This window comes from Rhinatrema bivittatum, chromosome 6 (assembly GCF_901001135.1).
Source record: "Rhinatrema bivittatum chromosome 6, aRhiBiv1.1, whole genome shotgun sequence".
NCBI lineage: Eukaryota > Metazoa > Chordata > Amphibia > Gymnophiona > Rhinatrematidae > Rhinatrema > Rhinatrema bivittatum.
The window spans coordinates 331,962,346-331,989,523 of NC_042620.1; the positions used below are offsets into that span (position 1 = coordinate 331,962,346).

The window sequence follows — 27,178 nt, forward strand, 5'->3', positions numbered from 1 at the left end:
GGTAGTCAAGCAATTTTTGTGGGGAGCAGGAGAAAAGATCTAGGGCCTTCTGTTCACACCAGACGGAAAACCTTCTCCACTTTAACCTATAGGACTTTATAGTGGAAGGCTTTCTGGAACCACCAGGACCCGAGACATATTTTCCGACAGATTGAGTGACAGGACCTGGAGGCTGGGATAGTGCAACCGGCCTCAATCCTGGATGATAAGATCTGGGGAAGTCCCCAATCTGATTGGTTTCCAGATAGACATCTCCCGGAGGAGTGAAAACCAGATCTGTCTCAGTTAGTGGGGGGCAATGAGGATCATAGTCCCTTTGTCCTTGTGAAGCTTCAAAAGAATCTTTGTTACCAGTGGAGCTGGAGGATACAATACAGGAAACCCACTCCCCAATGATGGGCAAAGGCATCTAATGCTGGTTTGCCATAGTTTAAACCTCCCCCCCCCCAAAAAAAAAAAAAAAACACCACAAAGATGCAGCTACAAAGGTTAAGAATGTGCAAAAGGCATGGACACTGTTAAAAAATACCATCTTAGAAGCGCAGTCCAGATGTATTCCATGCATTAAGAAACATCAAATGACTGCCGGCATGGCTAAAAAGTGAGGTGAAAGAGGCTATTTTAGCCAAAAGACCTTCATTCAAAAATTGAAAGAAGGATCCATCAGTAGAGGGTCCCAGACCCTCTTAAACTTGCTGTCAAGCCACTTCTAAAAAAAAAAACAACCCACTCTCGACCACACCGACCCTGCAAACTATCAGCCTATCTCCAACCTGCCTTTCATCTCCAAAATTCTTGAAAAGGTAGTTAATACGCAACTCACCGACTTCCTCGAAGACCACAATATCCTACAGCCCTCACAATATGGTTTTCGTAAAGATCATAATACTGAAAAGCTCTTACTTGCAATTAGATACAGTTCTCAAAGGCATGGACCACGGCCAATCATATTTACTTGCACTCCTAGCTTTTCAGCAGCCTTCGATACTGTCAACCACCAAATTCTAATCTCCCGATTGGCAGAAATAGGTATCTCCGACACTGCACTATCATGGTTCTCCTCCTACCTCACCCATAGAGAGTACTTAGTAAAAATTGATAACTCTGAATCCTATCATATTTCCCCCACACAAGGCGTCCCCCAAGGATCCTCCCTATCCTCTATCCTCTTCAATATTTATCTATTGCCACTCTGCCATCTACTTTCTAGCCTAGGCCTGAAGTTTTTCTTGTATGCTGATGATGTGCAAATACTTATCCCCATTCAGAAATTCCTCAAGGAAACCACGCAATTCTGGGAATCCTGCCTTGCGTCTATCAACTTCCTTTTATCCAACCTCCACCTTGTGCTTAAATGCATCAAAAACAGAAATCCTCATCATTTCTAACCAACCGGACCATACATTCCAACCCACCTCCCATAACACTACACTATCTCATACACCACTGCACTCTGTAAGAGACCTAGGTGTCTCCCTAGATCAACACCTAAGTTTCAAACCCTACATTAAGTCTCTTCTATAGGGGGGTTTCTACAAACTCCACATCCTTAAAAAACTTAAACCCCTCCTTCATGCCCAAGATTTCCGCACAATTCTGCAGACGACCATTCTATCTAAACTGGACTACTGTAACTCCCTTCTCCTAGGCCTCCCTGCTTCCACCATCAAACCCCTACAAATCCTGCAGAACGCCATGGCGAGAGTTATAACCAATACCCGTAAAAGGGACCACATCACTCCCATATTAAAAGATCTGCACTGGCTTCCCATTTCTTTCCATACTCAATACAAAACACTTACTACCCTACACAACACATGCTGCAAAAACAACCTCTCCTGGCTCAAGGAAAAGCCACGCCTCCGTTCCTCTAACCGCCCTACCAGAACCTCCCTTGCAGGCACCCTTCACACCCCATCCCTCAAAACTGCACAACTCACCATCACTAGAGAAAGGGCCTTCTCCAATGCTGGCCCCACCCTTTGTAACTCCCTTCCTGCCAATCTCCATTTAGAACCATCCTTACACCAATTCAAAAAAGGAATCATGACATGGCTCTTCAAGCTGGCCTATCCGGACACTAATCAAACCTAGACAGTGCTCTTCTCGAACCGCCCTGGCTCCCTAGCCTCCCACCATTTTCCCCTTAGTACTACCCTCCCACCCCAGCCCCTTAGAACTCGCCTTTATTTTTTGTACATATGTGTATACTGTTAATCCAGTTATTACGTGCACATTGCATGTATTGTGATTTTAGTAATATATTTTGGTTATCCTTCACCCTCTCTTCTTATTCTAGCTCCCTCCTCTTTCTCTTAGCTGGGTTACCCGCCCCCTGCTCTCTTTTGCCCTTTTAACAGCCTGCCCCCCTCCCCCCTATCATCGTTCATTGTAATTTCCTTCTTCTAAGTTACTTGTAAACTGACATGATGTGTCCTACGAATGCGGTATATAAAAGCTCATAAATAAATAAATAAGATAAAGCATAAGCACTGGAAAGTTAAACGAAAGTCACTGATAAGACAGGCTAAGAGAGAATTTGAAAAAAAGTTGGCTGTAGAGGCAAAAACTCATAATAAAAACTTAAAAAAAATATATCCAAAGCAGAAAGCCTGCGAGTGAATTGGGTAGGCCATTCGATAATCGAGGGGTTACATTTAGGGAAGATAAGGCCATCACAGAAACACTAAATAAATTCTTTGCTTCGGTGTTTACTGAAAATGATGTTGAGGGGATACCCGTTCTGGAGACGGTTTTCAAGGGTGACGATTCTGATGAATTGAACCAAATCATGGTCAACTTGGAAGATATCGTAGATCAGATTGATAAACTGAAGAGCAGTAAATCACCTGGACCGGATGGTATACAAACCAGGGTTCTGAAAGAACTAAAAAATGAAGTTTCAGCCATTTCAATTAATTTGTAACCTATCATTAAAATCATCTGTTGTACCTGAAGACTGGAAGGTGGCCAATGTAACCCCAATACTTAAAAAGGGCTCCGGGGATGATCTGGGAAACTGTAGACCAGTGAGCCTGACTTCGGTGATGGGAAAAATCGTGAAAACTGTTATAAACAATAAAATCACAAAACATTTGGATAGACGGTTTAATGGGACACAGCCAGGATGGATTTACCCAAGGGAATTCTTGTCTCACAAATCTCCTACATTTTTTTTTTTGAAGGGGTGAATAAACATGTGGATAAAGGTGAACCAATAGATGTGGTATATTTGGATTTTCAGAAGGTGTTCTACAAAGTCCCGCATGAGAGGCTTCTAAGAAAACTAAAAAGTCATGGGATAGGAGGCGATGTCTTTTTGTGGATTGCAAATGTTTAAAAGACAAGAAACAGAGTAGGATAAAATGGTCTCTGTTTTCACAGTGGAAAAAAGTCAACAGTGAAGTGCCTCAGGGATCTGTACTTGAATCGGCACTTTTTAATATATTTATAAATGATCTGGAAAGGGGTACATCGACTAAGGTGATCAAATTTGTGGATGACACAAAATTATGCAGAATAGTTAAATATCAAGTGGATTATGATAAATTGCAGGAGGACCTTATGAGACTGGAAGATTGGGCTTCCAAATGGCAGATAAAGTTTAACATAGACAAGAGCAAGGTGATGCATATAGGGAAAAATAACCCTTGCGTAGTTACACAATGTTAGGTTCTATCTAACGAATTACCACCAGGAAAGAGATCTAGGCGTCATAGTGGATAATACATTGAAATAGTCAGCTCAGTGTGCTGTGGCAGTCAAAAAAACAATGTTAGGAATATTAGGAAGGGCATGGCAAATTGAGGCATTATGACATCCACCGCTTTATCGCTCCATGGTGAGACCGCACCTTGAATACTGTGTACAATTCTGGTCGCCGCATCTCAAAAAAAGATATAATTGCGATGGAGAAGGTACAGAGAAGGGCGACCAAAATGATAAGAGGCATGGAAATGGCTCCCCTATGAGGAAAGGCTAAAGAAGTTACGGCTGTTCAGTTTGTAGAAGAGATGACAAAATCATGCAAGGACTTGAACAGGTTAATGTAAATCGGTTATTTACTCTCTCACGGGCCGATACAGTAAAAATCACGGGAGAGCAGGCAAGTGCTCGCTCTCCTGTGCGCGCGATACAGTAATTTAATTTATTTAAATTAGGGCTGGTGGTAAAAAGAGGCGCTAGGGACACTAGTGCATCCCTAGCGCCTCTTTTCAGACAGGAGTGGCGGCTGTCAGCGGGTTTGACAGCCGACGCTGACAGCCACAGGTTCGGAAACCGGACGTCGGCAAAATTGAGCGTCCGGTTTTCAAACCATGAGCCGCGGGCCAATTTCAATTTTTTTTACTTTTTTTTTTTTTTTTTTACTTTCGGGACCTCCGACTTAATATCACCATGATATTCCCCAGCACCGGTAGAAATTAACGCCTACCTTTGGGTAGGCGCTAATTTCTTAAAGTAAAATGTGCGGCTTGGCTGCACATTTTACTTACTGAATCGCACAGGAATACCTAATAGGGCCATCAACCTACATTTGCATGTTGCGGGCGCTATTAGGTTCGGGGGGGTTGGACGCGCATTTTTGACGCGTTATTACCCCTTACTGAATAAGGGGTAAAGCTAGCGCGTCGACAACGCACGTCCAATCACGGGTTAACAGTGCGCTCTGGCGCACACTGTACTGTATTGGCCTGTCAGATAATAGAAGGACTAGGAGGCAATCCATGAAGTTAGCAAGTAGCTCATTTAAAACAAATTGAAGAAACTTCTTTTTCACTCAGCATATAATAAAGCTCTAGAATTCACTGCCAGAGGATGTGGTTATGGCAATTAATGTAACTGGGTTTAAAAAAGGTTTGGATAAGTTCCTAGAGGATAAATCCATAAACTGCTATTAATAAGCAATAGCAGCTTGAGATCTAGTTCATGTTTGGGTACTTACTAGGTACTTGTGACTTGGATTGGCCACTACTGGAAACAGAATGCTGGGCTTGATGGACCCTTGCTCTGACCCAGTATGGCACATCTTTTGTTCTTATGGGGTGTTCCCACATCCTCATTTGCAACTCCACAGGATCTCATTCACTGGGACTGCCACGATTCTCCTTGGAAGGCTCCACATACTGGAGAATATCTAGCATTTTGTGCCTGGAATCCTCTTCAGTCATAAACTGAAAAGGATGGCCTACGCCACCACTCGATCAAAGCCTGCGAAGGAGAGGTCTTCTGGCGGACCCTTACTTCAATCGTCTGGAAGAGATGGTTCTGAGGGGAGACCATCCGAAGCATCATTGGAAGTCTTGGGGGGGGGGGGGGGGGGGGGGGGAGTCATTCCCCCAGGGACATAGGTGCACTTGTCTCTGCTGTCATCAACTGGTGTCTAGGCTTGGCCCCGAGCCAGTGGTGAAAGCACCAGTTTGACTGGCCGTTTTGGCCTGTATCCCAGTGCTGCCTGCATTAATGGGGGGCTTCCTCCTTTGAGAAAGTGAGGATGACAACTGGATTGGTTTGTGCTGGTGCCCCGCAGGGCATCTAAGCTGCCCCAGGAACAGACATCGGGGACCGGGTCACCAACACGCTGATAAGCGCATACAAGGATTCAATGCCGATGCCTCCAATGTCGATAGATCAGTCTCCTCCAGCCCGATGAGGCATTCCTATCTTGTCAAGCCATATTTTACATCTCTTCAGTGCCATCTTGGCACACCTTCTGCAAATCCAGTCGTCGTGCAATGCCCCAAGGCAGAGGACACATCTATCATGGGGATCCATGACAGACATGGTCCTTGTACACCTAGGGGCATCGCTTAAAACCAGAAGTGGATATGTTGCCACTAATTTAAAGGGATGCGAGATCAAAGTCGACGGCGGCAGTTGTTGATGGCAAGCAGGCACTGAGCACACTGCTGGATTAATAATGAAAATAAACTTACCAAAACGTTGAGAAACCTATCTAGGACACTAACAGAAGAACCTGGGGGACCCTGAATCGACCGTGTGAGGAATGTGAAAAAGGAATTGCTGTAAAAGTACTTTAAAATTTGTGCAAATCCTTGTAAAAACGTTGAGGTTCACCCAACTGCAAGATGTGGAAAAGAAGAGACTGAGGGGACCCCTGTGTGGTACATTGCATCGAGAGCATGGTCAATGAAGCTCAAAGTTCTAGAAACTTTACATAAGTTTTCCATGCCAGGCTCCATCCGATGTCACCCAAGTGTGAGGACTTCAACCCTGCTTGTCCTCAGAGAATGATGCTGCTCTAAGACATTTGTGAAATTTCTACTCCAGCGCACTCTGAGTGGGATTTCATTCCAAAGTCAGAAGTAAACGTTTCCATTGGGAAGTGCTTTTCTGATAAAAGTGGTGTAGCTTTAGATGTAGTTGTGTTGATCTGGCATTATATGCCAGACCAACACAACACATTAGGCCAGCACACCGCTCTGCATCAGGGAGTACTGCTTAATGATCTCATCTGCATGGGATTTCCATGCGAGGATGCTACCCAGACTGTACAGTTTTACCCGCATATTTTGTGCATGTAAAACTCCTTACTGCATTGCATCAGTTTGTCAGTAAGACACCAAACAAAGGGTTTGAAGGGACGACCTGGAGACCTCTGTTAAATTACTCAAAGCAAAATCTCTCACCAAGTGCAATGGAAATCTGGGCTGTGCCTCAATAAAAAGTTAAAAAAACATCTCTCTGCTAATGAAATATATTAAATACTAATACGACACCAGAGCAGGAGTTATAACTTTAGATTCTGGAGTTCAATTAACACCCTAGCTACCGGGGCTGGCTCTAGGCTTGACTGGCACCCTGTGTGAAATTGGTGCCCCCCTTTGGCAGCATCTCTCCTTCCTTTGAAAGCAGCAGTGATTCTAGTGCAATATAGCGCATCCGACCCCACCCTCTCCCTCCCCCCCCCCCCCCCCCCACACACAAACTCTCTGGCCAATATCTGTATCCATTCTGTCCTGCTCCATTTCCCCCTGCCCACAGTGCACAGCATTCCCTCTCTTCCCCTGTGCCCACCCCCAAGCATTTCCCCCCCCCCTCTCCTCGGCATCCCTCCCCCCCCCCCCCCCCTTCCAGGCTGACTCTTCACCTACTACAACACATAGAACCCTCCTCCTTCCTACACAGTGTTTGAGTCTTCTGCCCACAGACATCTTATGGAAGCATTGGGGGGGGGGGGGGGGGGGGAGGTGTTTAACAGCATACCACCCTGTCTGGCTGCACAGATTGCAAAACCCAAAAGCCAGCCCTGCCGGCTGCACCGGTGCAGCTCCAGACAGAGGAAATATGAACTGGGAAAGATCCAATTTGGTCTCTCCGCTGCATACTGTCCCTTAATACAGGAAACACATGCCTACAAACATATATATAGACTGGCTTCTAGATATCGCAATGTGCAGTTTAGCAAGTCAGCTGCCAGAATAGCAGATATAAACAAGGAGGAAAGGTACTAGTACTTCACCTACTCTGCATGTCTATACCAGTATTACCCTATCTTCAAAGATTACTACACGCCCAAGTGCAGCATGGAAGGCCGAGAACAGAAAACCTTCAGCAATTAAGCACTGTAGTTTTTAATTTTTACCCCAAATCAATAAGTACACCCGGATCCAAATTACAACTCTGCTGACTAGCCATGCAACCTTGACTTAGTCTCACCTGAAATTACTAAGACTGTTTTTTCTCTTTCTGCTTTATGGGGTGTCCTGTTGTGCAAAGTCTTGGTGCTATGATCATTTGAGAGTTTACTCCAGAGGCGTGTGCATGTATGACGTATAAATTTATGAAAGCCTGCAACTGAAAAGTACCCACACAAAGGTTTCTCAAATGAGAACTACTTACCTGGTAATTTCCTTTTCCTTAATGTAACGGATGGGTTCAGGACCAGTGGGTTATGCACCTCTACCAATACACAGAGACGGCGCAAAGTAACATCACAGTATATATATACTCCCGCAGCAACATCAGCCTGCCAGTATTCTCTTCATAACCAAGTGTGGACAGACTGGCAAAAACTTGATTAAAAACAGAAGTATTTCAATACTCAGCCAACATGAAACACTGAGCTCAGACAAGAAATACATTAATAGTCTAAGGCGCTGGCATTACACTTACCAGTAACCCCTGAAACACAATCACCCAGGAAGACTATAACACAAACATATGGCAACCAAGGGCGGGAAGATGAACCCATCTGTCTATATTAAGAAAAAGGAAATTATCAGGTAAGTAGTAATTACTCATTTCCTAGCACATAGACAGATGAGTTCAGGACCAGTGGGATGTACCAAAGCTACTCCTGAATAGGGTGGGAGGCTGCCCGCGGTCCAGTCAAAACCGCCCATGTAAAGGCTGCGTCCTCCCGGGCCTGCACATCCAGACGATAATATCTGTAAAAGGTGTGGAAGGAGGATCATGTCATAGCTCGGCAAATGTCGATGGCAGAAAACAATCTAACCTCCACCCATGACACTGCCTGAGCCCCAAGCTGAGTAGGCAACGGCTTTTCAGCGGCCACATATGCGGCCGTGACTACCTCCTTAATCCAGCGAGCTATTATAGTCCACGAAGCCGGCTCAGTCCGTTTACCTCCACCATGAAGGACAAACAGGTGATCCATCTTTTGGAAAGGCTTAGAAACCTCCAGATACCTCAAGACATGTCTCTTGACTTCTAAGAGATGCAATAAATGATATTCCTCTGCATTTCTTTCCTTATCCTGAGACGGCAAGTAAATGGACTGATTCAAGTAAAAATCTGAGACCACTTTCAGCAAGAAAGAAGGCACAGTGTGCAGTTGACTTACTCCTGGAACAGACACTGGGGACCCGAAGGAACAGCTCCCAACAAGACAAGGCCTGCAGCTCAGAAATTCAACTCGCAGAACATATCGCCACCAAAACCACTGTTTTCAAGGTCAGTAAGCACAAGGAAAGGGAGCACATCGGTCGAAACGTAGGACCCGCCAAAAAGTCCAAAATTAGATTAAGACTCCATAAGGCTACCGATAACCACAAGAGAGGAGGACGATGTTTCACACGCCTCATGAAACGGGCCACATCAGGATAAGACAATAAGGATTCACCATTCACCTTACCTCGGAAACAGGCAAGAATGCTACCTGTACTTTCAAGGAATTAAGGGCCAACCCTTTATTCAACCCATCCTGCAAAAATTCCAAAAATGAGCAGGATCCTAACTGAACGAGAAAACTCCTCGATCCACACACCAAACTCCCAACACTCGTCAAACCCGTACATATGCCACAGCAAGTGGAAAATTTTCATGCTTGTAGCAGGGTGGCAATCACTGCAGTAGAATATCCACACTTCAATAAGCGAGATCTCTCTGCAGCCTGCTGCTGAACTTCAGACACGCCAACCGGACCACCCGGACTTCCAGCCGATTGATGTTTCACAGAGACTCTTCTGAATTCCAGCGCACTTGAGCCGATAGTTCCTGACAGTGGGCTCCCCAACCCTGGAGGCTCGCATCTGTTGAGAGTACCAACCAGTCCAGGGATGTCAGGGAAACTCCCTTTCTCAGATGATCTGCTTGCAACCACCACTGGAGGTGACAGCAGACTGCCATCGGCAGGTGGATCCAAACCAAATAGTCCTAAAACTGCGGGTTCCAACAAGACAGCAGAGCACGCTGAAGAGGAAGTATGTGTGCCCTCACCCACGGCACCAATTCTAGGGTTTCTGCCAGAGTACCTGTAGATAGGCCCACACTGTTGGGCATATAGTATTCATCAACAGATGTACCTGCATCAACTTTTGAATAAGAGCTTCTGGAAAGATAACTTTGTCCTGCATCATGTTGAAGTGAACACCCAGATATTACAATGATTAAGATGGCTTAAGACTGCTCTTGGCTAGGTTCACCACCCAACTGAGCTCTTCAACAGGGAGATGAACTTGAGGGTCACCAGTTAGGCTCTCTTCCATAGACTTGGCCCCACTCAGCCAATTGTCCAAATACAGATGAACCAGAATCTCATCTTCTCTCAACTTTGTCGTCTCCATCACCACAACCTTGGAAAAAGTTCTGGATGTGGTGGTCAAATCAAAAGGCAATGCCTGAAACTGATAATGGCTCCCAATACCGTAAAAATGCAGAAAATGTTGGTGCTTCAATCAAATGGGAATATGGAGATACGCCTTGGACAGATCTAAGGAGGTCAGAAATTCCCCCAACTGCATGGCCATCACTGAGCACAAAGTTTCCATGCAAAAATGAGTCACCCACAAATGACAGCTGACCCCTTTGAGATCCAGGATGGAATGAAAGGAGTCCTCCTTCTTGGGCACATCGAAATGGAATATTGCCCCCTATTTTCTTGAACCATGGGTTCTGGAACCACAGCCCTGAGAAGCCTTAAAGTAGACTCCATTATCTGCTTCTTTTGCAGGAAGACATCATGAATATGTCCAGAGGAACAATGCAAAACTTCAGCACATATTCTCATATCACCTCCAGGACCTGCTGATCCAATGTGATCTCGACGCATCTCTGAAAAAAGAGAGAAAGGCGTCCCCTATCTCCTGTTCCCAGGGGTGGGTTGGCAAACCATAGGGAGGCTTGGGAGGTTCCACCACCTAAGCCCATGCCCCATCTGGGCTGTCTGGGATGAAAGGACCAAGACCTACCAAAGGATGAGACCTCTGGAAGATCACTTCTCTGTAGGGTAGAGAACACCTGGATCCCCAAGTATGACTTCTCATGGTAAAGGAGAGTGGCGTCTGCTTCTTATCCTCCGGCAATTGGGGAACCACCCCACTTACTGGACATTTTCTCCAACTCGCTTCCAAATAAAAGCGAGCCTTCAAAGTGCAATTTCATAAGGTTAGTCGAGGTCGCATTGGCCGACCAATTTCTCAGCCATAACTGACACTGGGCTGCTATTATCAAAGCCATCCATCTGGCCAAAGTGTGGACCAAATTGCAGGCCGCTGCTGGCTCCATAACTGCCCTGGAATTCACTCCAGAGTCATCAACCTCCTGAAAGAAAAGTAAATAAGAGTGAGCCAGCAGGGAACAAGAAGAAGCTATCTGCAATGTCATTGCCACTGCTTCAAATGCCTGTTTAAGAATGATCTCAGTCCTATCATGAACATCCTTCAAGGCTGCTTCTCCCTCGTTGTTATGGTTATTGATGTTTGGGTGGATCCTTGGACACTGTGGCAGCTGACCACTCCCACGGGGGGCAGTCCCATGAGGGACCACAGAGTCAGGCTAAACTCCGGACAGACAAACACAGATTTGAATCTTTTATTAAACAGTTTTGGAAACCACCAGAGGTGGCAGTAGTGAGTAGCAGATGTTGAGCCTGGCTGGGCAGGTCTCCCACAGAATGCTGGAACAGCGAATCCTCTGCTAGGCTGTGCTGTAGTGGAAAGAGACAGAGTTATGAGTACTCGATAAGAAGCATTCAGAGTCCCAGGTAGAAGTAGGAGAAGCTCCGAGACAGGGAGAGTAGGTCCTCGAGGAGCGAGTACCTGATCCCTAGAGCAGAGAGACTCAGTTGTATTGTACTCATGTAGCAGTAACAGATATTCCACTAGACGAGAGGTCTGGCACCGGAACAGAGGGCAGGCCCTCGAGGAGCGAGTACCTAGTTCCAGGGAAGCAGTACTGTGGAATAGATGGTAGTTGTACTCACAGATGGAAACTGTTAGTGAAGTCTTCCAAGTAGAAGGGTTTGAAGATGCAGGCAGCGACTCAGGGAACATGGGCCCTCGAGGAGCGAGTACCGGTTTCCTGATAGCACCTGAAAGAAGTAGAAGAGGCCCCCGAGGAGCGGGTACCCCGTTAACAACCCCGAAGGGTAGTAAGAGTTCCAGATAGCGCTGGAGTGGCAGAGCAGCTTCGGTACGAGAGCGAATCCCATCCGTAGAGTTACCGTTGCTAACTCGATGAGCTAGCAAATACTGTAGGCTTAAATATCCAGGCAGTGTGACCTCATATCAGGGGGATGCCCCTGAGGTTCGCGCCAATGAGGAAATAAAGATGAGGGCGCCGTGCATGCGCACGCCCTAAGGTACCTTGGAGGAGCATGGCAGGAGGCAGCACCAGAGCCAGTCTGGGGACGCCGGAGAGGACGATAAACAGACGCAGCAGCCAGTAGTCCTAGGTGAGCGGGAGGAGCCGCAAGTAGTGAGAGATAGGCGGGGCGAAGCCGTCAAAGACAGACGGTCGCAAAACTCGTTCATTTGGAGACTGCACAAAACAAGTGCATCCACCTTCGGAAAACGTAAACGCTCTCTCACCACTGGATCCAAGAGGTGTAGGCCTTCCAAAACCCGGCCCCCTTTGAAATTAGCCTCCGGGGCGTTTCACTCACGATCAATCAATTCTTGCATGGCCTCCATGACAGGGAAAAAACAAGAGGCTTTACACAAGGAGACCAAATTGGGATTTTTCTTTGGCTCAGAATTGGAATCCGTCACAGGCACTCCCAGCATTTTCAAAGTCTGGGAAATCAGAACCGGCAGCTCATCTCTATGAAAGAACCGCAACATACTCCTATACGGTTCCAGTCCCGGAGGAATTTCCCCATCCTCCAGGGAGTCAGGATCAGCCTCGTCCTCCGTGGCATCTGGATGTCCTACTGCTGATCTAGGTGTATTCTGGCGCTTAACAGCAGTAACAGGCTGCGGCTCTGCTCTGGCAAGATTGAGCTGGGCTGAGGACTGGGCCTGAAGAAAGGAACTGCAACCCAAGAAATACCCAAGGAAAGGCAGGAGGCACCTGTGCTGTGCCCACTGAGCTTATCTCCCCCTGCCGACGAACCAGTTAAGGGAGTTCCAAGATCAGGCGTTCCTCCTAACATGTCTTTACCCTGGCCCTCATCAGGCTGGGAAGAATTAGGTTTAGTAAAATCAAAGTAAGATAAATCTCCCTGAGCCTCCAAACAGCGCTGGCACAAGTTAGAGGGCACGCCAGGCTGAGATGCCCAAATATGACAAGCAGTGCATAGGGAAAGGCGCTTAGATTTCTTAGCTATAGGCACCACTTTTTTTTTTTTTTGTGTCCAAAAATTAAGCATTTAAAAATTTAGGTGTCCAAAACCTAGGCATCCGAAAGATAAGCGCCCAGGCAACACGCCCAAGCTCAGCGCACGGCTTAAGCACACGTCTAGCGTGGACGCCACTCGACCTGGATGTCCACACCGACGCCTACCTAAGCATCCAAAAACTGGAGGCACAACCTGGAAACAGACATTCTGCCTGAACAGACGCTCCTAAAGAGGGCAACCAAATGCACAGGCAAACCGCCGCAGCCTACCTGGCAGTGCACAGAAGAAAAGCCTCAGAGTAGGGCTTAGCCGATAAAGGCTGCCCAAGTCCCTCAAACCTCCCTCGGATCAGGATGAACATCGTAACAGCGCACCGAGCATGGAACCAGAGTAAGGAGGAAGCCCTACACAAAAATCCTCCTTATGGGTCCTGTATTTATATTAAATAAATAAAAAATATATAGATAGAGAGAGAGAGATCTATCTTACTTTATTAATGTTATTAATTTTATTTATTTTACTTGAGCTCAACCTTTCCCGGCTGAGTACAGAGACTGTTTCCGGCTGCAGAGGGAGAGGGCATATGCTGTCATCGCTGAACTTGGCGTCCTGCACCCTGCTGCCTTTCAGCTGTCCAAGCAGCTAAGGCCATGCCAGCTGAAAAACTAGTTACCGGACCAAGGCACTCATCTGAGGAACCACAGAAATCACCTCAGGAATTCTCACCTGGGGGAGGGACCATTTGGTATCACAGCAGGAGAGTGGGGCGAAAAATATTTCTTCTATTTCATCTTCCAAAACCTAAAGCAATCCCCAGTAGGAAATGCACGTCCACCATCTCCTGGAGACTGAGAATATTGGTAGGCTGATGTCACTGCAAGAGTATAAATACTGTGATGTCCGTTTGATCTGTCTCCATCTTCTGGTAGAGGTGCATAACCCACTAGTCCTGAACCCATCTGTCTATGTGATAGGAAAATAAATTTTTCATTAAAATACAATTGCCTAATCCTCTTTGAATCAAAGCAGACCTGACAGCAAAGTACACTCCGACGACTGCTCTGAACATGTTCACTGCACTGTGCACCCTGCCTATCAGAGAAGCGGCAGTTCACAGACCAAGAAGTACTCCAGCTCAGCAGGGCACACACACTGCGACCTGCAACTAAAGCAAGACAAAAAATGAAATATATCGAAAGGAGATACGCGTAAATGAGATGATGCTCTAGAGTGGAAGACGCCCCATTTTACAGAATGTTCTACTGCATAACACTGAGCAGGCCCTTCTGTCTCGAATGCACAGATATATTTTTTGTCTATCTATTAACCTTCAAGATGCTGCTACAGCACCAGAAGTCTACACCACACTGTTTGATATAGTCGTCAGCTGAAACACAGGAACCTGCTAATGCTATTCCTTCATTAAACTGATTAACATGGATCCAAGCTGGCAGCAGAGTAATACAATTTACCACTTTTGCTTAAATGAGCATGTAAAAATTCCCATATTTAAACAAATGCCAGTTCCTCTCTCCCCTCTCATCCCTGTTCCAAGCGTATTTAAATTCTGTTACACCTCCACGCCTTGTTATAAGGATGTTACGAATGCTACACTGGAGCTGACCACAGGTCCATCAGGCCCAGAATCCTCTCTCGGCCAGGGGACAAATCCTGGTTCTTACAGTCCCATTTTTCAACCTACATCCAGGCCCCTCCTCCCATGTCTTACTGCCAAGGCTCTGTGATATACAAGAGCACGTCCTAATTTTCTAAGGTGAGAAAAATCACAAACTTTTTTTTATATTTCATCACCACTTTGGCACTTGTCACCTAGCGATCCAACCACCATAATATGTTGGACCTTCAAGCGTAGACAAATGGATGCAATGTCAAACCACAATACACCAGAAAGGTTAGCCACATAACCATTTCCCAACCAGACTATCCATCATCAACTAATATTCTTCTGGACACTCAGTACTTATATCAAGAAACGTTCCTTTCATAGGAGGAATATCCAAATTCATGCTGTAAATGCCATAGCATCTTTCTCTTCCTGTGGTACCAAACAGCCTTTGCTAGTCAGTTTCAGATATTTTACAGGTGGAAATCAGCAAAAAGAAAAAGAAAATATTAACGGGTGTGTCCATTGCTAGCGTACAGATCAAACAGCATCCATGGAAAAGTAATGCGAGCGAGAGTCATGCGTTTATACCAAAAGGGCTTTCTGTGTTTAAGGTAGACATGTACTTTCCATTACAAAACGTTTTTTTGCTCCTCCGTCTGCCTTTACTTTCTGAAAGAAAGAATTACTCATTTTTTTCCATCATCCTTTTCCCTTGTTAAGAAATGAGTAGGAGGAGCAAGTTTTCCTCCACTTACATTATTTTTTTTTCTGCCCGTTTTAAAATTTGCTCTTCTCTTCAAAATCAGGCTGAAGAGTGCGCGGGCATGCGTGACTGAATGCAGAACCTCCCCGTTTGTTTACGCAAGTAGATCGACTCGATAGATGCTTTATACACTCCACCAACAGCAAAAGACAAAGCCAGCATGTGACCCGTCACTAATTACCCTTCAATACGTAGCAAATCCTGCATTTTTAGCTTTATAGAGAACGTACTGACAGCAAAATCCGAAGTAGTATTTGAGCCAAACTAATGGACAATTGTCATTATCTATGATATGAATTATTACACATTTTCAGCGCACACTTGTCTTGTAACAAAACTTTAAATTAGAGTCGTGTTCCTCTACTTCTCTACTTGAAAAACCAAATATTAAAAAAAAAACCCAACGTCTTTCAAGCAGAAAAAAAAAAAAAGCCTTGCATCCTTTGCATAAGTTACGTTTTCTGTAAACCGATGTGATATCCCTGTGATGAATGTCGGTATATAAAATCCATAAATAAATAAATAAAATAAATCAGATACCATTCCCTGCCTAAGACGTATTTAATGACACAAAACACAAGCAAAGTACAGAAAGGTGGGAGATACTGTGTCTGTCAGGCACAAGTGTTACAACCTTTAATTAAAACCAGTTATGAAAAAACGTGCGACATTTCCTAAGTGTGAGCCATAGGAGGCAAAGAGTTTCCGGCAGTAAGCAGCTTGCACTTCAAAATAAAGTCTACAGAGCTCTCATAAAACAGGCCAAAATGATTTTTGGCAATTGCTATTCTTCTGTCACATGGCTTCACTTACTTATTCTATAGGCAGGTGTATAGGTCTCCCCCACCTTTTTTTTTTTTACCTTTCGACATCACACTAGGTCAAAACTCAAATCAACAGTAATATCCCTGCGTATCAACCATAGCAAGAGAAAGAGGGGCCATCAGAAATCTCTTTATTATGAATCTTTTATTATAAACCACTTAGGAAAACTTTGAGACGTGGTATATAAAATGTTTTAAATAAATACATAACTGGGGATACTGGCAACATCCAAACACCTAAGTGGTTTTATCATCTCTCTCAAAAAATATTGATTTTTTTTTATTGCATATGAAAGCATTTATTCATATTCAAAACTCCCTCTAGAACTAAAGCGAGTAAAAAGAACAAATATATCCCCAAAGTCGTATTGAAACTTTGCCCCAAATACAGACACTTCATGACTTCAACTCCAAAGCCATACGACACAGAATGTATTTTGCAAAAAAATGTCCTTTAGGGCTAACCAAGTACCTTCATCAAAATAAAGAGCAGTTGCTTACCTGTAACAGGACAGCAGGATATTAGTCCTCACATGTGGGTGACATCATTTGATGAAGCCCGGCACGGAAAACTTTTCTGTCAAAGTTTCTAGAAGCTCTGACCAGGACATTGAGCACGCCGAGCATGCCGCTACCCACGCGTCCACGCGAGGTCCCCCTTCAATTTCGTAACAGATGAAAAGACGAGTGAAAAAATAGAACAAACTGGAGGGAGAACCCAACTCTGCTGTCCAAGGAGAACATCTGTTACAGGTAAGCAACTCTCCTAGGACATGCAGGATGGTGGTCCTCACATGTGGGTGAATACCAAACTCCAGGCTGTCCCTCAGCAGCAGATGAGATCAACAAAGTGCCGGTGGTCGACTGGGGACTGCCTGGTTCCAAGCAGGGGTGTTAGGCTGAAAGAGTTGGGTTCAGGCTTGGAAGAGATTGCGAAGAACAGACTGGCCGAAAGCACTGTCCTGTCAACCATCTTTGTCCAAGCAGTAATGGGGCCGCAAATGTGTGAAGAGAACTCCACACTGCTGTGCGACAAATTTCGACAAATGGAACCGCTCGCAGATGAGCCATCAACATTGCCATAGCCCACACAGAGTGAGCTTTGACTCGGTCTGTCAGCTGAAGGCCCGCTTGCGCATAGCAAAAGGCAATGCAATCCGTTAGCCAGTTGGAAAGAGTCTGTTTACCCACCACTACCACCAGCCTATTGGTATCGAAGGACACAAAGAGCTGGGTGGACTGCCTATGACCGGCTGTGCGTTCTAAACAGAGAGCCAGGGCCCTCTTGCAGTCCAAAGTATGAAGAGCCCATTCCCCTGAGTGGGAATGAGGCCTGGGAAAGAAGGCAGGTAAAATAGTCACAACCTTAGGCAGGAACTTGGGGTGCATGTGCAAGACTACACGATCATGAGAAACCTTGTGTAGGGCAGGTATGTAACCAAGGTCTGAAGCTCACTGACTCTGCGAGCCGAAGTAATCGCCACTAGGACCATAACTTTCCAGGTGAGGAAATTCAGGTCGCACGAGCACAATGGCTCAAAGGGAGAACGCATGAGCTGCACCAGTACAATGTTGAGGTCCCAGGACGCAACAGGAGGCCGAAGAGAGGGATTCAGCTGGAGCAGACTCCTCATAAAGCAACCTACTAAAGGCTGCACCAAGATGGGTGTGCCAGCGACACCCCGATGGCACACCCATCTCAGTGCTAAGATGGACTCTGACTGAGCTTGTTTGAAGCCCAGATTCGGAAAGGTGCCACATGTGGTCCAACAGTTTGGAAGGGGACATGTGAATGGATCCAAAGCATGCCCCACACACCAAGTGCTTAATACCACCCTCTCAATCTCCAAGTGGTCATATATAGGAAGGAATGCATGTACCGTTGCCCAGAGAGATTGGATGAACAGAAAATTGAAATAGGCATACCACTATTGCCTGAGCCAAGCTGGAGCTATGAAGATGAGATCTGTTTCTTCTGCGATGTACTTCTGAATTGCTCGATCTATTAATGGTATAAGAACATAACAAATTGCCATACTGGGTCAGACCAAGGGTCCATCAAGCCCAGCATCCTGTTTCCAAAAGTGGCCAATCTAGGCCATAAGAACCTGGCAAGTACCCAAAAACTAAGTCAATCCCATGCTACCGATGCTAGTAATAGCAGTGGCTATTTTCTAAGTCAACTTAATTAATAGCAGGTAATGGACTTCTCCTTCAAGAACTTATCCAAACCTTTTTTAAATCCAGCTACACTAATTGCACTAACCACATCCCCTGGCAACAAATTACAGAGTTTAATTGTACGTTGAGTGAAAAAGAACTTTTCTCTGATGAGTTTTAAATGTGCTACAAGCTAACTTCATGGACTGCACCCTAGTCCTTCTATTATCCAAAAGGGTAAATAAGCGATTCATTTTTACCCATTCTAGACGTCTCAAGATTTTAAACACCTCTATCATATCCACCCCCCTCAGCCGTCTCTTCTCCAAGCTGAACAGTCCTAACTTCTTTAGTCTATCCTCATAGGGGAGCTGTTCCATCCCTTTTATCATTTTGGATGCCCTTCTCTGTACCTTCTCCATCGCAACTATATCTTTTTTGAGATGCAATGACCAGAATTGTACACAGTATTCAAGGTGCGGTCCCACCATGGAGCGATATAGAGGCATTATAACATTTTACATTTTATTCACCATTCCTTTTCTAATAATTCCCAACATTTGGTTTGCTTTTTTTCTGCAACACACTGAACCGACGATTTCAATATATTATCCACTATGACGCCTACATCTCTTTCCTGGGAGGTAGCTCCTAATATGGAATCTAACATCGTGTAACTATAGCATGGGTTATTTTTCCCTATATGCATCACCTTGCACTTATCCACATTAAATTTCATCTGCCATTTGCATGCTCAATTTTCCAGTCTCACAAGGTCTTCCTGCAATTTATCACACTCTGCTTGTAATTCAACTAATCTGCAAATCTGATTACCTCACTCGTCATATTCCTTTCCAGATCATTTATAAATATATTGAAAAGCATGGGTCCCAGTACAGATCCTCGAGGCACTCCACTGCCCACTCCCCTCCACTGAGAAAACTGTCCATTTAATCCTACTCTGTTTCCAGTCTTTTAACCAGTTTGTAATCCACAAAAGGACATTGTACCTATCCCAAGACTTTGTACTTTTCCTAGAAGCCTCTCATGAGGAACTTTGTCAAATGCCTTCTGAAAATCCAAATACACTACATCTACTGGTTCACCTTTATCTACATATTTAGTAACCCCTTCAAAGTGAAGCAGATTTGTGAGGCAAGACTTGCCTTGGGTACAGCCATGCTGACTGTTCCATTAAACCATGTCTTTCTATATATTCTGTGATTTTGTTATTTAGAACATTTTCCACTATTTTTCCTGGCACTGAAGTCAGGATAACCGGTCTGTAGTTTCCCGGATCGCCCCTGGAGCCCTTTTTAAATATTGGGGTTACATTGGCCACCCTCCAGTCTTCAGGTACAATGGATGATTTTAATGACGGGTTACAAATTTTAACTAAAAGATTTGAAATTTTATTTTTTAGTTCCTTCAGAACCCTGGGGTGTATACCATCCAGTCCAGGTGATTTACTATTCTTCAGTTTGTCAATCAAGCCTACCACATCTTCTAGGTTCACAGTGATTTGGTTGAATCCATTTGAATCGTTACCCATGAAAACCTTCTCCAGAACGGGCATCTCCCCAACATCCTCTTCAGTAAACACCGAAGCAAAGAAATCATTTAATCTTTCCACGATGGCCTAATCTTCTCCAAGTGCCCCTTTAACCCCTCGATCATCTAACAGTCCAACTGACTCCCTCACAGGCTTTCTGCTTCGGATATATTTTTAAAAGTTTTTACTGAGAGTTTTTGCCTCTACGGCCAACTTCTTTTCATATTCTCTCTTAGCCTGTCTTATCAATGTCTTACATTTCACTTGCCAACACTTATGCTTTATCCTATTTTTTTCTTTTGGATCCTTCTTCCAATGTTTTAAATGAAGATCTTTTGGCTAAAATAGCCTCTTTTACTTCACCCTTTAACCATGCCGGTAATCATTTTGCCTTCCTTCCACCTTTCTTAACGTGTGGAATACATCTGGACTGTGCTCCTAGGATGGTTTGCTCCTAGGATAATGTTTAAAAAACTGTAAAAACCCAAACTCTATTGTAAGATAACTGCAAACTAACTTTCAATCCAACTAAGGTTGTTTTTTTTTATTCTGAAAAGGGATGTTGAGGCCTATGAGCACCCACATCAGGGATACCTGCTTTTTAAATGCCTGGCAAAGCTTTCAAAGCTTCGTACCCTGCAGATATAATCATTGCTTAATGTGGATGCGTTTATAAGGTCAAATCTACAACAGGGTAGACAAAATGCTAAATAGAAATAGAAAGCAAACTACTTTTACTTATTCTGTCTGCTTTCAGTCTCTCTGCTACAATCCATGCTTGATAATTAAACTTATCATTAGACAAAGTTTTGTTTTTTTTAAATGGGTTTAGCTTTATAAAAAGAGTGCTTATTTTTAATTTACAGGAATTAAACAGTATTATCCTCAAGTCAAACACCTTTCACTTGTCTACATAGTTCCCAGGAAGAATTTGGTCTAACATTTTCCAAGATCAATTTTATTTAGCCAAGCATTTAAGGTAACAAAAGAGATCAGCTCCCTGGTTTTCAGAAAACAACTACTATCCACCATGCCTCAGTATCTCTAGCCCCTTGCACATAATTCTGCCTATCTAATAATAATAAAGGATCTGATTTACCAAAGCTTTTTTTCCCATTATATGATTGGGGGGGGGGGGGGAAAGCAGTAAACTGAACCCAAGGTATGACGATGGATAATATAAGTGACTGAGAAACAAAGCAGAAAGCTAGATATATAAAAATATCCTGATAATTCTAACATAAAATAAAAAGTGGTCATGTTTTACTAAAAAAATTAATTAAATAAACTGCTTAGAGAAAAATAAAGATGTAGGTCAAATGAAATGCCAAGCGAATAGGGTTAAGCTGAAACTCTGAAGTACCCCAGGACTCCGGGCTCTCACACACCGATTGAAAGCTCGCCACAAACGCATAGAGAGTTAGTCCAATAAAGAATCTCTTACAGCTTTTGTGCGTTGACCCTTACTTGTACACAAATTCTGCAATTGTAAAGGGGCCACATTCAGGACTGGAAAAATCCCCGAAGCCAGGTCACCCTGGCGCCTAAAATTCAGAAGAAGAAAAGAAAAAACTATAGGAAAAGAAAAAAAAAAAGCTTTAAAAAGAACAAAATAAGAAAATGTTCCAAACAAACTAAAATAGCGAGAACAAAAAAAAAACAGAGCAAAAAAGGGGGAAAAATGAAGTAAAACAACATCCCTGGTTCCTATGCAGTTCCAAGTGCCACTTAAGTTTTCCAAATGTATTTGTATTTCATTTCATAAATACTGCTATCAGATGAAGTCTGTAGTAAACATGCCAACCTCTAATCTAGGAACCACGGACAGAAATACATGCACCATTCACATGAACCTCCCTCTACCCTTCTTGCTTACTCTTCCCACCTTCAGCCCTGCTCCCAGCCCCGGGAATACAATTGCACACGTGTAAAAATAAAGCAGGGCCCAGCTACGAAGAAGCCCGTCTGTGCCAGCCACACACACAGCCCAGCAGCTGCTCCTCTAATCCAACCACAACAAAAAGCTGCTACACTCCCACCAAGGCCTGCAGAAGCAAAGCCAGCCAAGCGGCAAGGCAAGGCCTTCCTACCAACAACACGCGTGGCTGCCACCGCTCCATCAGGGCACAACCCGAGTGCTTTCCAACAAAGAGGGCTGCCCGCACCCCCAAACACTGTTCCAAGATACCATCTGCTCCTGGGGTTCATTAATGAAAAGAAAAAAAAAAACCAGAGAGCCTAGGGAGAAAAGGGCCATAGAGAGGGCAGATGTGTCTCTTATGCTGCCAGCGTACAGGAAGCACTGCTCATGTACAGACACACACAAAAATCATACAGCGCCTTACAGTCACAACATGACTGCGTGGACAAACAGGCAGGATGAGCTTCACGCACAGCACAAACCTCACCCACGTGCGGCACACGACGGGAGCAAGACATGCGCGCACACGGCGCGCGAGAAAAACATGACATACACGCAGCACGAGCTTCGCAGCACACAAGGGGGAGCACAACATACACACAGTGCACAACGTGAACACGACAGGCACACATAGTATGAGCTTCATACAAACACACAGCACCGAGCGAACAATACATGCGCACATGACATGAGCTACATATGCACACAAGAGGAACACGACACGAGCTTCACACAGCACAAGGGGAACACGTGTACACATGGCACAAGTTTCACACACACAGCTTATGAAGTGACCACGAAATACATACGGCAAGAGCTTCACACACATACACGGCACACGAGGGAAGCGTGACATGCATACATAGCAAAAGCATCACACGCACACGAGGGGAACAAAAGAAATAAAAAATTCTCACTATGCACAATCACATTTATTTATTATTACCATATAATTAAAACCTAACAACCATTCGCTCCACATTCACACAATAAAATCATCAATCTGACTCAACAGATCAATTACACTGATACCTATTACAAAATAGTTCCAACAAATTTTTTTAAAGACCAATAATGTTCTGTGAATAATACAAACACGTCTATCACAGCCTAAATACCACATGAGACAGGTACCTATGCAAGATTATCACGATGTGGGGTACGTTTGCTTCTAAATTCTCTGGGATGATGGTTTTGTTGGAATGTAAAGGGTGGTAAACGGTTAGGGGTTGTATATGTTCCTTTCAGTTTACGGGAGTTTTATGTGCGACACCGGAAGGAGTCAGATGTGAAGGGAGGTGATTAGAAGACTGTTTTCACGGCTGAATCGGGTTAGTGATAGTTACCTGAAAGACAAAAGGTTCTTAAATTGCGAGGCCTGGTTGTGGATAGCATGGCAGCTTAAAGTATTTTTTTCCTTGTAGAAATTACTGGTGTTCCTGATGAAGCCTTTTGTAGGCGAAACAAGGGTCCCTTGTAGAGGGAATGGTGAATCGAGCCCGTGATTACCACTAAGAAAAGCAGTATTTAAATACATAATTAAGGAGAAAGTGATCTCACATGTGAACGAGGACATTAAGGAAAGAGGCACATAAGAATGTGCCACGAAGGCCTAAATTTGGGAAAATATGTGCCGTCAATAGAAAAACATCACATTACATCTTGTTTTATATTGTTTCATCATGAGTATGCGCATGTATTTAAAATGTGTGAAATATAGATGAAAACAAGTTACCGGTGTATCTAACGTCATTTAGCACATAATCATTTATACGTTCATATTATGTATAAGAAGCTATGTACATACAAATAAGAGATTGTGTTGATTGATAATCGTGTGTATATAGGTACCTGTCTCTCATGTGGTATTTAGGCTGTGATAGACGTGTTTGTATTATTCACAGAACATTATTGTCATTTACAAAATAGTTCCAAATTTTTTAATAGGTATCATTGAAATTGATCTGTTGAGTCAGATGATTATTTTATTGTGTGAATGTGGAGCGAATGGTTGTTAGGTTTTAATTGTAGGGTAATATTAATAAATGAATGTGATCGTGAATAATGAGAATTTTTTTGACTCTCTTTCATTGCATTTGTTGTTTGAGAGTCAGGTGCAATTTCACCCAAATCATTTTACCTTTTGGGAACCAAAGAAGCACACAGCTCGAGCATCAAACATACAAACACTGCACATAAGGGGAACATATGTATACATGGCACGAGCTTCACACAAACACACAAGGGGAACGCGACAGGCACACAAGGAATGAGCTTCACGCACAACGGGAACACGACATGCACACAAGGAATGAGCTTCACGCACACAGCATATGAAGTGACCAAGACAAGATATATATGGCATGAACTTCACACACATCACGGCACACGAGGGAAATGTGACATGCATACATAGCAAAAGCTTCACACACACGCAAAGAGTACATGAGAGGAACAAAAGAAAAACACAGCATGAGCTTAAAACATACAAACACTGCACACAAGGGGAACACGACATGCACATACGATACAAGCTTCACACACACAGTAAAATGAGGGGAACAAAAGAAAAGAAGACAGCACGAGCTTCAAACATACAAACTCTGCACACATGGGGAACACGAGATGCACGAGCTTCACACAAGGGGAACACAACATACATTCATGGGAAGAGCTTCACACACAGCACACAAGGGGGAACACGACATGCGCACACAAGGTACGAGCTTCGCACACAAGGGGAACATGACATGCACACATGGAACAAGCTTCACACACACAGCACAAGTTGCACATACAAACGTGGAACACTAGATGCACACATGGCATGAGCTTCACGCACACCAGGGTAACAAGACATGTACACAGTACACAAGGGAAACATGGTCATGCACATATGGCAGGAGTTACACATACACAGCATGAGAAGAGCACAACAAGCACACAAGGCATAAGCTTCACACAGCACGAGGGGCCCAGAACAGATACACCCTGCACGAGATTTACATGCGAGAGAAATGTGACATGCCCACAAGGCACACGAGGAACAAAACACACACACAGCACAAACTTCAAACATACAAACACTGGACATGAAGGAAACAGAGAAGCACACAGGGCACAAGCTTCACACACTGCACGACCTACATACACATCACACAAGAGGAACACAACAGGCACACACAGGGAATACAACAGGCACAGACAGCCCGAGCTACACAGCAGCACACACGGGGAACACAACAGGCACAGACCGCCCGAGCTACACAGCAGCACACACGGGGAACACAACAGGCACACAGAGGGAACACAACAGGCACACACAGCCCGAGCTACACAACAGCACACAAGGGGAACACAAGAGGCACACAGAGGGAACACAACAGGCACACACAGCCCGAGCTACACAACAGGCACACAGAGAGAACACAACAGGCACACACAGCCCGAGCTACACAGCAGCACACAAGGGGAACACAAGAGGCACACAGAGGGAACACAACAGGCACACACAGCCCGCGCTACACAACAGCACACAAGGGGAACACAAGAGGCACACACAGCCCGAGCTACACAACAGGCACACAGAGAGAACACAACAGGCACACACAGCCCGAGCTACACAGCAGCACACAAGGGGAACACAAGAGGCACACAGAGGGAACACAACAGGCACACACAGCCCGAGCTACACAACAGGCACACAGAGAGAACACAACAGGCACACACAGCCCGAGCTCCACAGCCGCACACAAGGGGAACACAACAGGCACACACAGCCCGAGCTACACAACAGGCGCACACAGGGAACACAACAGGCACACACAGCCCGAGCTACACAGCAGCACCCAAGCTACACATACACACCCCGCACACGCAGAGAACATAAGCAGGCATGCAAGGAGCCTCACCCATTCACAGAGCACAGCACGACTGCAGGCGCACAGCGCTCTCACCACACACATTCCCAGCCCCTCCCCCGGCCCGTACTTACATCGCCGTCCAGCGCCACCGGAGCAGCATCCCCGGCCTCGCCCCGTGCCCCGCTCACTGCCGCGCCGACGTGCCCGCACCAGCCACGCCCCCCTCCGACGCTGACTGACGGCGCGCCAGCCCAATCGGAGCCGGCACGGGAAGGGGCGGGGTTAGCGCGTGTGCTGGCGTCACTGAGGAGCCGGGGGTGGGGCAATATCTTAAAGAGGCAGTGCAAAGCAGCCGGGCCCGTGCCGTCGCTCCCTAAAGTCACCTTCCCTGCGGGCTCGCGCCGGGCTCGCCCGCCTTTCTCGCTCTTAATATAGGTTACGACCTTAGACAGGACAACGGGGAACCCCTGTGGTAGATCTGCCCCTTTTCATTTTACTACAATAAAAGATGCGCACTTGTGTCAGGGCCGGTAGGCGCTTCCATCTTTACTGCTGCTGAGGCCAGTGCCCTCTCGTGCGGGCCGGGGCTGGGCTGCTGCTGACACACAGAACAGCAGCACCTCATCCACTCACATGGCGGCTGCTCGGAGCCAATGGTTCAAAGCCAGTGAGGACACGAAATGCATCAGACATTAGCCCTCCCTCAACATACAGGCGCACCCTTAGCCCCTGTTTGGCCGTGCATTTTCGGTCGCTATTTTTACCCCTTATACTATGGAGCGCACTGTTAGCCCGGGTTTGGCCGTGCATTTTCGACGCGCTAGCTTTATCCCTTACACAGTAGGGGGGGTAACAGCGCATCGAAAACGCGCGGCCAACCCCCCCGAACCTAATAGCGCCCGCAACATGTAAATGCACGTTGATGGTCCTATTAGTTATTCCCGTGCGATCCAGAAAGCAAAATGTGCAGCAAAGCCGCTGTTTGTAATAACAACTCTGACTAAGTCTTAAATCACACAATAATATATTTATTATACTGAGTATAAGCAATGGTATACGCAGGAAGCAAAGGTATACTTACAACAATGTACATAGCACATCTATGGTCTGGAACATTTGCTTAATTTTTCCTTTTTGCAAACTCTTTTTATATACATTTTCAATAAGCTAATTGATAACTACTATTTACTCCAAACCACAAGATTTCAGTTAACCTCGCTGCAAATACAGCTGTTCTTTGTTCCTGTTTGATCTTATCTTACTTCATATGTACAAACTTTCTTCACAGATACCCTTTTTCAGATCTGTTATCTTCACAGATACCCTTTCTCAGACCTGTCATCTTCTTATCTTATGCTCATCCTGTGACTTCACTTGTTGACGTTTCACCTGGATTCTGCTAATGTGTGTTTTGCTTTGCAAAACTAGG

At 45.0% G+C, this 27,178-nt stretch overlaps 1 protein-coding gene across 1 annotated transcript in view; it reads right to left on the reverse strand.

Moving 5' to 3' along the window:
• The window catches only part of LOC115094542 (APC membrane recruitment protein 1-like), a 32,816-nt gene extending 6,831 nt beyond the window's left edge, over positions 1 to 25,985 (reverse strand). The window contains exon 1 of the mRNA XM_029607697.1: positions 25,881 to 25,985. The gene's annotated coding sequence lies outside the window, so the exon portion shown is untranslated. The remainder of the gene's footprint in view (positions 1 to 25,880) is intronic.
• Positions 25,986 to 27,178: the final 1,193 nt, after the last annotated feature.